Genomic DNA, 13,415 nt, shown 5'->3' on the forward strand with positions numbered 1-13,415 from the left:
TCCTCAGACAAAACAATTATCAGCCAAAAATTTTGTATCCAGAAAAACTAAGCATCATACATGAAGAAAAGGTACAGTCTTTTTCAGAAAAACAAATGCTGAATTTGCCACTACCAAGCTACTGCTACAAGAACTGCTAAAAGGAGCTTTAAGTCTTGAAACAAATCCTGGAAACACATCAAAACAGCATCTCTTTAAAGCATAAATCACATAGGATGTATAAAACAAAAATACAAGTTAAAAAACCAAAACCAAAAAAAAAAAAAAGTACTCAGGCAACAAAGAGCATGATGAATACAATGGTACCTCACATTTCAATACTAACATTGAATGTAAATGGTCTAAATGCTTCACTTGAAAAACACACAAGGAATGGATAAGAACTCACCAACCAACTATCTGCTGTCTTCAGGAGATTCACCTAACACATAAGGACTCGCATAAACTTAAAGTAAAGGGGTCAAAAAAGGCATTTCACGCAAATGAAAACCAAAAGCAAGCAGGGGTAGCTATTCTTATATCAACGAAAACGAACTTTAAAACAACAGCAATTAAAAGAGACAAAGAGGGAGAGTATATAATGGTAAAAGGTCTTGTCCAACAGAAAAATATCACAGTCCTAAACATATATGCACCTAACAGTGGAGCTCCCACATTTATAAAACAATCACTAATAGACCTAAGAAATGAGATAGAAAGAAACACAATACTGGGGGCCTTCAATACTCCACTAACAGCACTAGACAGGTTCTCAAGACAGAAAGTCAACAAAGAAACAATAGATTTCAACTATACCTTGGAACAAATTGGCTTACCAGATATATACAGAACATTTCATCCAACTACTACAGAATACACATTCTATTCAGCAGCATATGGAACTTTCTCCAAGATAGACCATATGGTAGGCCATAAAATGAGCCTCAATAAATTTAAGAAAATTGAAATTGTATCAAGCACTCTCTCAGACCACAGTGGAATAAAACTGGAAATCAACTCCAAAAGGAAGCTTCAAAACCATGCAAATATATGGAAATTAAATAACCTGCTCCTGAATGAGCATTGAGTCAAAATGAAATCAAGATGAAAATTAAAAATTTCTTCAAATTGAATGACAATAATGACACAACCTATCAAAACCACTGGGGTACAACAGAGGCAGTGCTAAGAGGAAAGTTCATAGCCCTGAACACCTACATCAAAAAGACTGAAAGAGCACAAAATGACATTCTAAGGTCACACCTCAAGGAACTAGAGAAAAATGAGCAAACCAAACCCAAACTCAGTAGAAGAAAGGAAATAACCAAGATCAGAGCAGGACTAAATGAAATTGGAATGAAAAAATACAAAAGATAAATGAAACAAAAAGCTGGTTCTTTGAAAAGAAAAATAAAATTGATAGACCATTAGCAAGACTAACCAAGAAAAGAAGAGAGAAAATCCAAATAACCTCACTAAGAAATGGAACAGGAGATATTACAACTGACACCACTGAAATACAAAAGATCATCCAAGGCTACTATGAACACCTTTATACACATAAGCTAGAAAACCTAGAAGAGATGGATAAATTCCTAGAAAAATACAACCCTCCTAGCTTAAATCAAGAATTAGATACCCTGAACAGACTAATAACAAGCAGTGAGATTGAATTGGTAATTTAAAAATTACCAACAAAAAAAAGTCTATGCCCAGATGGATTCACAGCAGAATTCTACCAGACATTCAAAGAAGAATTGGTACCAATTCTTCTGACACTATTCCACAAGATAGGGAAAGAAGGAACCCTTCCTAATTCATTCTATGAAACCAGCATCATCCTAGTACCAAAACCAGGAAAGGACATAACCAAAAAGGAAAACTACAGACCGATATCCTTGAGGAACATAGATGCTAAAATCCTTAATAAAATTGTAGCTAAATGAATCCAACAACATACTAAAAAGATAATCCACCATGATCAAGTGGGTTTCATATTAAGGATGCAGGTATGGTTTAACATATGCAAGTCAATAAATGTGATACACCACATAAACAGAATTGAAAATAAAAATCACATGATCATCTCAATAAATGCAGAAAAAGCATTTGACAAAATCCAGCATCACTTTATGATTAAAACTCAGCAAAATCGGCATGCAAGGAACATACACCAATGTAATAAAATTCATCTATGACAAACCCACAGCCAACATAATATTGAATGGGAAAAAGTTGAAAGTATTCCCTCTGAGAACTGGAACAAGACAAGGATGCCCACTCTCACCGTTTCTCTTCAACATAGTACTAGAAGTCCTAGCCAGAGCAATCAGACAGAAGAAAATAATAAAGGGCATCCAAATCGGTATAGAGGAAGTCAAATTATCACCATTGCTGATAATATGATTGTTTCCTTTGAAAATCCTAAGGACTCCTCCAGAAAGCTCCTAGAACTAATAAAATAATTCAACAAAGTTTCCAGATACAAGATTAATGTGCACAAATCAGTAGCTCTTTATACACCAACAGCAACCAAGCAGAGAATCAAATCAAGAACTCAACCTCTTTTACAATAGCTGCAAAAACAACAACAACAACAACAAACAAACAAAAAAAACACTTAGGTATATATCTAACAAAGGAGTCAAAAGTCCTCTACAAGGAAAACTACAAAACACAGCTGAATGAAATCATAGATGACACAAACAAATGGAAACACATCCCATGCTCATGGATGGATAGAATCAATATTATGAAAATGACCATACTGCCAAAAGCAATCTACAAATTCATTGCAATCCCCATCAAGATACCACCATCATTCTTCACAGAATTTGCTCTAATTGCACAGAATTAGAGCAAACAATTCTAAAATTCATATGGAACCAAAAAAGAGCCCACATAACTAAAGCAAGACTAAGCAAAAAGAACAAATCTGGAGGTATCACATGACCTGATTTCAAACTATATTATAAGGCCACAGTCACCAAAACAGCATGGTACTGGTATAAAAATAGGCACATAGACCAATGGAACAGAATAGAGAACTCCAAAATAAGCCCAAATACTTACAGCTAACTGATCTTCAACAAAGCAAACAAAAACATAAAGTGGGGAAACGACTCCCTTTTCAACAAATGGTGTTGGGATAATTGACTAGTCAAATGTAGGAGAATGAAACTGGATCCTCCTCTCTCACCTTATACAAAAATCAACTCAAGATGGATTAGGGATTTAAACCTAAGACCTGTAACTATAAAAATTTTAGAAGACCACACTGGAAAAACCCTTCTAGACATTGGCTTAGGCAAGGATTTCATGACCAAAAACTCAAAAGCAATTTCAATAAAAACAGAGATAAATAGCTCGGACATAATTAAACTAAAGAGCTTTTGCATGGCAAAGGAAACAGTCAGTAGAGTAAACAGACAACCCACAGAGTGGTAGAAATCTTCACATCTATACATCTGACAAAGGACTAATATCCAGAATCTATGACAAACTCAAGCAAATCAATACCAAAAAATCCAAACAATCCCATCAAAAAGTGGCCTAAGGACATGAATAGACAACCCTCAAAAAATCATAATCAAAAAATCAAAAAACAGTAGATGTTGGCATGGATGCAGTGATCAGGGAACACTTCTACACTGCTGGTGGGAAGGTAAACTAGAACAGCCACTATGGAAAACAGTGTGGAGATTCCTTAAAGAACTAAAAGTAGAACTACCATTTTATCCAGCAATCCCTACTGGATATCTAAACAGAGGAAAAGAAGTCATTATATGAAAAAGAAACTTGCACATGCATGTTTATAGCAGCACAATTCAGAACTGCAAAATCATGGAACCAACCCAAATGCCCATCAATCAACTAGTGGATAAAGAAACTGTTATATATATGATATATATTATATATATTATATACGTATATTATATATATAATATATATGATGGAATACTACTCAGCCATTAAAAGCAATGAATTAACAGCATTTGCAACAATCTGGGTGAGATTGGAGACTATTATTCTAAGTGAAGTAACTCAGGAATGGAAAACCAAGCATCGTATGTTCTCACCGATATGTGGGAACTAAGCTATGAGGACACAAAGGCATAAGAATGATACAATGGACTTCGGGGACTTGGGGGGAAGTGTAGGAGTGGGATGAAGGATAAAAGACTAAAAATATGGTGCAGCGTATACTGCTCGGGTTATGGGTGCACCAAAATCTCACAAATCACCACTAAAGAATTTACTCATGTAACCTAATACCACCTGTACCCCAATAACTCGTGGAAAATTTTAAAAAAATAATAAAATAAAAAGAAAAAATAGGCAAACATATCTCTTTTTACTATTAATTTGCTTAAAAAAAAAAAAAGGGAGAGACATGAAGCCTTGAGATAGTCTTGACAAAGAATTTCTCAGGGAATATTTGGAGGAGATTTGAGAAAGGTGGGTGCGGTATATGAATAAAATGAATGAGACAGGAAGGGGAGATTTCAGAACATGTTGCTGTGGTCTGAAAACTCCTTATATGTTGACAAATTCATTTAAAAGAAGAGAAATTGCAAGATATAATTTGCAATGACTTTTTGGTTGCCTAACTGTGCACCCAAATTGGGCAACTGTCATGAATTTACTTCTGTTAATTATGATGTGCACCCTGACAAGAGTCACAGATTTAATGCAAATACAGATGATTGAATGCAGAATACATAAATGAAATGGAGAAACAAACGATTGAGTACAGAATATGTAATTGAGTGAACAAATAAGTAAATGAATGAGTAAGAGCCTGACCAACATCATTATACAAATGAAAGGTATTTTATATCTTCATAGAGTTTAGTGCAGGTTGTCCATGGGTAAGGGAGTATAATCAAAGATTTCTTTAGCATTTGATTTGGGAGAGGTGATTTTGATTAAAAAATTTTTAAGCTCAGCTGATATTTATTTAAAAATAATAAAGGTATGTCAATAGAACTATATCCTGATGAACCTACTGGAGTAAATTTATGTAATTGCTTGTCAAAGCACTAAAAAAAGTTTGATGAAATTACTTAATGTTTTCCAATTAAATTGTATTTCCAAATATAATGATTTCCACTTTAATGTAGTTGGTATGGAGCTTTGTGAGTGTGTGCTTCTTTTATTATGGATAATGTTCAACTCCTTTTTATTTGCCTCCTAGTTATAATGGTAAAACTCATATTAACTTAGTGAAGAATGATTGTTTCTTCATTTGCTCTAGCAGATTTATCCAGTCACCAAGTAACTATTTAAATATGTGCTGCAAGATTGAGGATTTCAAGACATGGTTTTGATATTCACATATTAGCAATAGATTTGTCACTGTCACAAATTTATGTCTGTTCACTATGATGTGAGCAATTTTATCAGGAAAGAGCCTCAAGGAAGCATTAATAGTGTAAGAGCAAGAGAATGATGATGCCATTTGGCTCACAGGCAGTTCCTCTTCATGAATTTTCAACATGATGAGCAGTTGGTATAAATTGAAAATAAACTTACTTTATCTTTAACTATATTCTTGATAATTATTCAATAGCTTGATCAGTATTGATAAGCAGAAATACCTGCTAGGTCTATATGCAACATATTAGATTTATTTATTTATTTCAACTATTATTTTATATTCAGGGAATACATGTACAGGTTCGTTACCTGAATATATTGTGTGATGCTGAGGTTTGAGGTATGAATGATTTAAAAGCCTCCTTTTTTTTTTTTTTTTGAGAAGAAAGCTAGAGAGTGGAAATATCTAGTAGGGCAACTGATTTATCATTTAAGGTCATTCTTCTTTATTATAATGACACAGGTAACTCTTTTTTAAAGGAATTAATTCGATATTTTATCAAATATTTGAGTCTGTCACTAAGGACTGGTTCTGAACTATATGATATTTTAAAGTACTGCTCCATTTCCCTCCCCCAGTCCTTATCCTTGTGGGGTACTGGAGTTACTAAATCCCAGGATTGGAGTCCCTACAGTACCTAGACTTGTGCTGTTCAGTGTGGTAGCCATTAAATATGGTGGTTATAAAATATTTGAAATGTAGCTAGTCTGAATTGATTGCAAGTGTAAAATGCATGCCTGATTTCAAAACAGTTTGACAAAAAAAACCTTTTTCATTGTCTTAAAAATATTTGTATATTTATATACAACTTGAAATAATAGCATTTTGACATATTTGGTTAAAACAAATTTCATATTCATAGTTTTTGATGTAGCTACTAGTGAATTTTAAATTATACATGTGGCTCACATTTATTTCTATTGAATATCATTGCTTTAAGACTATAAAGAAGTTGTCATAGGACTGTGGAGTCTAATGATATGATTTGTCTAGATGATATGATATGATATGATAAGTCTCAGTGGACACTTGAGACTTAACAACTTTATAGCCCAGAACAATCTAATAACAAATTTCTCCATATAGGTACCTATTAAATTCCCTTTATTCTCCTCTCAAGAAGCTAAGTTGATAACAGATGATAAGCTAAGAGCTATAGGTTGATAAGCTATGTTGATAAGAGAATTTGCTTTTAAGTCTTTGGTGACTGAATGATTTCTGGTTGACATGATGAGGAGTTTCGGGAATCCATCAATCAAGATTACATTCCAGGTGAGGATAGAAGGCTATCTGACCATTAAAGTTTAAAGAAAGCCAAAATTTCAGCCTCTTTTATGGAAATGGCTTTGAATCAGAAGTCAGAGACCTGGGTGAGATCACTTGGTTGGCTATGTACAAACTGTGTGCATGTTTTCCACTGAAAAATTATGTTTCTGGGAGCTAACAATGTGTTACCACAACTGTAAAAAAGGGGAAATTAATAATTGCAACACAACCTATGCACAGGGCTACTGTGACAAATAGAATCATAATTCTATGATTGCAACTCATAATTACTCATAATTGTCAGAGTATTCAATAAATTATTTTGTAAAGCCTTATGTATATAAGGTGCTGTGATTTTATTACCTTTCAATCAACATACAGTGAAATAGAGTGTATATCTGTTTTATTATTTTTTCAAAGAGAAAATATATATGCAATATTTTTTATAATAGAGTATATAATGCCACTTGCCAAGGCTAAACTAAACTGAGATTTACTTTTACCCTCTGCTCCTGAATGCTAGCCAGAGATAAGAACCTTTAACCATTTCTGTTTTCAGTTCTTCCAGGATTCATCATTACAATTTTAAATAATAAGCATGTACTTTTTCGTATAACAGCTTTACACAGCAGCTAATAACCCCCTGCTGTGAACGAAAAATAGTTTCGCTCACTAACATTACTTCACACTTTCCCTCCTCTTGCCTCCCAAGTTATAGACTTATATTAGTATTTAATGCTCGTATTGCTTATCTTTTAAATTTTAAATAATATGATTAAATCTTTCTCTTTTTCATTAACTCAGGCAGTATTTTATGGTTGCTGTTTCTGTAAAATAAAGACATTAATGTCTCTATTGTGTCTTGCAACTCTGTCTTCATCTCATAACTCCTTTGGACCATGCCATTATTTTATATCCCCAGTGTTTATAATATTTTAGGCTCAACTTTAAATTCTATCTACAGGCTTATTCAAAAATTGAGAATCTATACATCTTCCATTATTACGATTAGATTTTAAAGTATTCATTGGAGAACCTCGTAGTAAGATTCAGTTTCTCACAGTCTTTGGACAATTCTGTTGAGGCTTTCTTCTTGTGGACTTGACAAATCATGCCTAGGTATGGTACAGCAAGTCTCGTGTTATTCTACACCAACACATAATTTGTGATTAAGATGATAACGATAGTACAAGATGCACTTTTGTTATCATAGCTTTCACTTTCATGAGAATTTTTGCCTACGTGTAACTTGGTAATGTCTTTTAGTAAAGAGTGGAAATCTGCCTCCCAATACCCATAATAGAAAAGTACAGAATGTAATTGCTTTTTGTTGCTGTCAGTCATATTGGAGTAATATAAGTAGGCAGGTCACCATGATGGTTAGATGTAGTGACTGACCCTGTATGAATTAATTTTTTAAATACATCCCTCTTAAAAAGGGGCAGAGTGGGTTGAGTTAGAAAATAACCCAGGCCTTTAATATAAAGGAGAGAGACTAAGCTGACTGAAGTTTGAGAATCCAGTGTAGATAACAGTGGATTATTAAATAATATTAAGTTCGGTAGCAAATGAAGGGATTTTTCTAGAAATCTTTAGAATAATTTTGTATCTTAAGGTGTAGACCTTTTACTGACTTAGCAAAACACATTTTTAATTAATTGGGCTCAGCTAGAAGAGGAGAGTCTTCCTTGGTCTTTGGTTAAAGAGTATCTCCTAAAATAGACCTAGAGAAGGAAATATAATCCTCTGTCATTAAATTGTCCACTTAAGGATGCTATTTTAAGTGTCAATATTGCATTCACTCTTTGTGAAATATTGACTGTATTTTTCCTCCCTTCGTTCATTAAAAGAACAAAATAAAAAAGATCTGTTGCATCTTTCTTCTGTTTCTTGTTTTCATAAGATACTACCAAGCTGAAATATATTTATAGTTTCTTCAACACCTATAGGAAAATAGCACAAACTTTTCCAGGATGTGATTTCTTTTTATGCTTCAACCTTATGTACCTAATTACATGTCTATGTTAGCTCTCTGCCACATTTAATTTTTTTTGTTTTGATGTTATTATTTTGTATGTTTGGCCTATATGCTATAAATTGTGTTAAATGATTTGCATGCATTATTTTACTCAAGCTTCTCAAAACTTTAATATTGGCATTTTAGAATTAAGATAATAACTGATGGAACCTAGACATGAGCTCATGTCTAATGACTGAGCTCATCATTTATTCCACTGTTATGCAGTGTACTGTATGTAGCTTGACGTATGAACAATGCCATATAACTTTAAGTTTTCCATTTAATCACATAATTTCACCTGCTCATATTAGTAGTAAGTCAAAAACCACTCTCCTCCTTAGGCTATATTACTTATCTTCTATACTACAGAACAAGATTTGGAAGTAGTTATCATTTAGGAAGTCTTTTTGTAACTTCTGTGCATAAAATAATACCTTGAACTAGTAGGAGGTAATAAAACTTTATTGATGATGATGATGATGATGTGATGATGAAGATAACTATTAGCATTTGATACTAATAGATGATTTCAATTTCCATTTCCTTCCCACACACATTTCTTAAAACTTCAACCTTTCAAAGCTTCCCACACTTCTCTATCCAGGTAGTTTGACTTCAATTCCATATTTCAAACTCTGAACCTCCACAGAGTGGGAAGCTTAGCTATCAGAACTTTAGAGTTATTGTTCTTTTTTTGAAGTATAGATTTATGTCAAACCTAAGGAGTGTGTCATATCACAATAACAGGATGGAGCTAAGACTTAACACATATTTCTAAGACACCAAATTGAAGTTCAATACATTTCTGAACCACAATTCTTAGATAATAGAGGTATTAATTAAAACCTGCCCCTTGTAGCATGAATGCCACAAATAGTGACACTGAACTCAGCAGATAAGTGGGCTTTACTGCAAAGCCAGAGAAAACCTCAATAGTGCCTCCTCCTACCCTGTCAGATCATCTAAGCTGTTTGACACAATTAAATGACATTGCAGTGGGAACACCAATACAGTGGCTAATAGTTTGTTTTAAATGCTTTCATTTGCTTTTGTTTTAGTTTCAAGCAAAATACTGTAAATTTTGCATGTTGCTTACATTAATAATTTAAATGCACAGAGCATCAGCAGCAGCAGTTTTTTTGCTAATATATTGCCAGCACACCAAAGAAGCTCTATCCTTTATCATAACACACACACAAATATTATTCTAAAGATTTCTAGAAAAATCCCTTTATTTGCTACCAAACTTAACTACACACACACACACACACACGGATTTGGTTTATATTTCTGGACAAGGGCATGTGCAGATATCTACAAACATCTGATATTGGAAAAGACCAATCAAGACCTGACACTAAAGTTAAATGCATAAGTAAGGTTTTGTACATAAAACATTGCAAACATTATCTTGCATTAAGTGTGCTTAAGTTGAGATGTTTCAGGTTGACATTTGGCTAACAAAGTGAACATATTCTAGAAATCAAATCTGTAGTTAAAAAATTATTTTCTCGAATTACTCATCCTTATTGTCTTCCTCTTCATTATCAAAACATATCTCTAAACACCAGTGATATTCAAAATACATAATCATAGGTGTGGCATGGATGATTGACTTATCAAAACATACGCTTTCACTATTGTCAGGCATGAACCCTTTAGGGGCTGGATTCTGGAGAAATCTGAGGATCTCAGGGTGGGGATGAGGAGGGCATCTGGGGAAGGAGTGGGCCCAGGATAGCAGTTATTTGTGAATACATTTATGTATTCATACATAAATGTGATACATTTCTGTAGTATTTTGTACTAAAGCATTTCTATATTTTAAGTCTCAGACAAATGTCAACCTTGCTAAAAGCTCATTTATATTAATAGGTGGTACTAGAATTATGGTGCTTAGAAATTTAGATGGCTCTAATCTAGTGATAGAATAGAAGGGTTTAGAAATTTTCCCAGCTATTGGAGAGAAGTCTCAGGCTTAACAATTAATCTGGAATGTAAGTGTGAATATTTGTAGCCCTTCTAGTCACTAGAATAAATGAGAGAAAATGTTAATATTTTTATGTCCCCAGTACTTCATAATCTCATTTAATTGTCTCAATAACCCTGTAGGAAAGTATAATCTTTTGTGGGTGCTGCCATTAACAAAGTATCACAGACTGGGTGGCTTAAACAATAGACATTTAGGGTGGGTGCCGTGGCTCACGCCTGTACTCCCAGCGCTTTGGGAGGCCAAGGTGGGCGGATCATCTGAGGTCAGGAGTTCGAGACCAGCCTGGCCAACATGGGGAAACCCCGTCTCTACTAAAAATACCAAAAAAAGCCAGGCGTGGTGGTGCACGCCTGTAATTCCAGCTACTAGGGAGGCTGAGGCAAGAGAATTGCTTGAACTGGGAGGCGAAGATTGCACCACTGCACTCCAGCCTGGGTGACAGAGCAAGACTCCATCTCAGGAAAAAAAAAAAAAAAAAATAGACATTTATTTCCTCAAAATCCAAAATCAAGGCATCAGCAGGGTTGGTTTCATTCTGTGGTCTTTTTCCTTGGCTTGTAGGTGGCCACTGTGGATATCTTCAAGTGGTCTTCTCTGTATGTGTTTGTGTGTGTGAGTGTGTATGTGTGTCTGTGTTCGAAACTCCTCGTCTTATACAGACATCAGTCATGTTGGATTAGGACTCCCTCTGGTGACCTCATTTAGCCTTAGTTATCTCTTTAAAGATCTTATCTCTGCAGTCACATTCTAGGTAATGGGAGGACACAATTTGGCCCATAACAGAAAGTTAGTAATATCCTTCCCCCCTTGTGAGTTTCTGAAAATATTTTTTAAAGTCAATTCTATTAGAGTATATCTTACATACAAAAACATACGTAGTTTATGTGTATAGCTTGAGTTTTGGCAAATATATACGCCCATGTAACCAACACCAAAATCAAACTACGGAATATTTTATCATACGAAACAGTTCCCTTGTGCTTTTTTCCTGGCAATTCTCCATCCCTGAGCTCTGGGCAGCCAGTGGTCTCATTTCTTTTCTAGCATTTCATATCATGAAGCCATGAAGTGTGTGCTCCACTGTGAATAGCTACTTTTGTGCAGCACAATGCATAATGTTTTTGAGATGTAGCCATTTAACTCAGGGTATATCAATAGTTTCATTTTATTGCTGAGTGGTATTCAATTGTATGACTATACCACAATTTGTTTACTGTTTACAGCTTTAGGCTGGTATGAATAGAGCTACTGTGAACATTTCATTATAGGTCTTTGTATAGACAGGACAAATGTATTTATTTTTCTTGGGTAAATATGTAAAAGTGGCAATGCTGTATCATATGAGACCTATATGTTTAACTTCTAAAGAAACTGCCAAATTGTTTTCCACATGGTTGTGCAAGTTTACATTCCCACTAGCAACACAGGAAGAGTTCTAGTTTCTCTATATTTCCACCAACACTTGGCATCAATGGCCTTTATAATTTTAGTCATGCCTGTGGATATGTCGTGGTAGCTCACTGTGGTTTTACATTTTCACTTTCCTGATGACTAAGTGATATTGAGTGTCTTTTCATGTGTATGTTGGCAAGTCACACATCTTCTTTTGTGAATTATCTCTTCAAACATTTCCCCCATTTTTTAGTGAACTGTCTTCTTATTTTTAAATTTTTGCACTCCTTACATATTCTAGATACAAGCCATTTGTCATATACATATATATATATAAAATGTAAATCATCTGTTCTTTGACTTGTATTTTTCAGTTTATTAATTCCCATTTAAAAAGCAGGAATTTTTAGTTCTGATAAAATTCAACTTATCATTTTGTTTTTAGTTTAAATTTTTTTGTATCTTATCTAGGAAATCTTTACTGATTCTAAGGAAGGCAAACGTCATAGATTTGAATTTAATATTTAAGTTTATGATACATCTTGAGTTATATTTGTGTGTGGTGTGAGCTAAGTGTTGAACTTTTTTTGTTTTTGTTTTTTGTACTTGGGTATCCTATTGTATTGAGCCATTTATTAAAAAGACTTCATTTCCCTCATTGAATTACTATGGCACACTTATAAAAAAAAAATCAATTGACCGTAAATGTGTGTGTATATGGGAGAAAAGCACTTATTTCTGGAATCTCCGTTTTGTTCCGTCAGTTAAATTCTATTCCCCAGTCAGCACCACGTTGTCTTGATTACTGTAGCTTTATATTAAGTCTCTAAATCTAGTAGCATGTCCTCCAACTTTTTGCTTTAAAAAAAATGGTTTTAGCTATTCTAAGTACTTTGCATTTCCGTATAAACTTTAGAACCATCTTATCAATTTTTATAAAAAGGACAGCTGAATTTGGATTGGAATTATGATGGATCTATATATCAATTTAAATGCAAGTGACATCTTAATAATATTGAGTCTTCTAGTCCATGAGCCGGTGTTCTTTAATTTCTCTCAGAAGTTAGACAGTTTTAAGGGTATAAGAAGTGCATATATTTTGAAAAATTTATCCCTAAGAATTTTATATTTGTTGACATTATTCTAAGTATTACTTTTTTAAATTTTCAATTTTCATTTTTTTGTTACTAGCAAAAGATATCAGTGATTTTTTGTATCGATCTTGTATCCTGCAACTATAACACATTCAGTTATTAATTCTAGTAGCTTTTTTGTAAACATCAGGATTTATGTATGATCTTATCATCTTCCTTTCCAATCTATATGTTTTTTTCTTGCATTATTGCATTTGCTATAACTACCCTGCCACCATGCCAGAACAATGT

The sequence above is a fragment of the Pongo pygmaeus genome, chromosome 3 (genome assembly GCF_028885625.2).
Source record: "Pongo pygmaeus isolate AG05252 chromosome 3, NHGRI_mPonPyg2-v2.0_pri, whole genome shotgun sequence".
Lineage (NCBI taxonomy): Eukaryota > Metazoa > Chordata > Mammalia > Primates > Hominidae > Pongo > Pongo pygmaeus.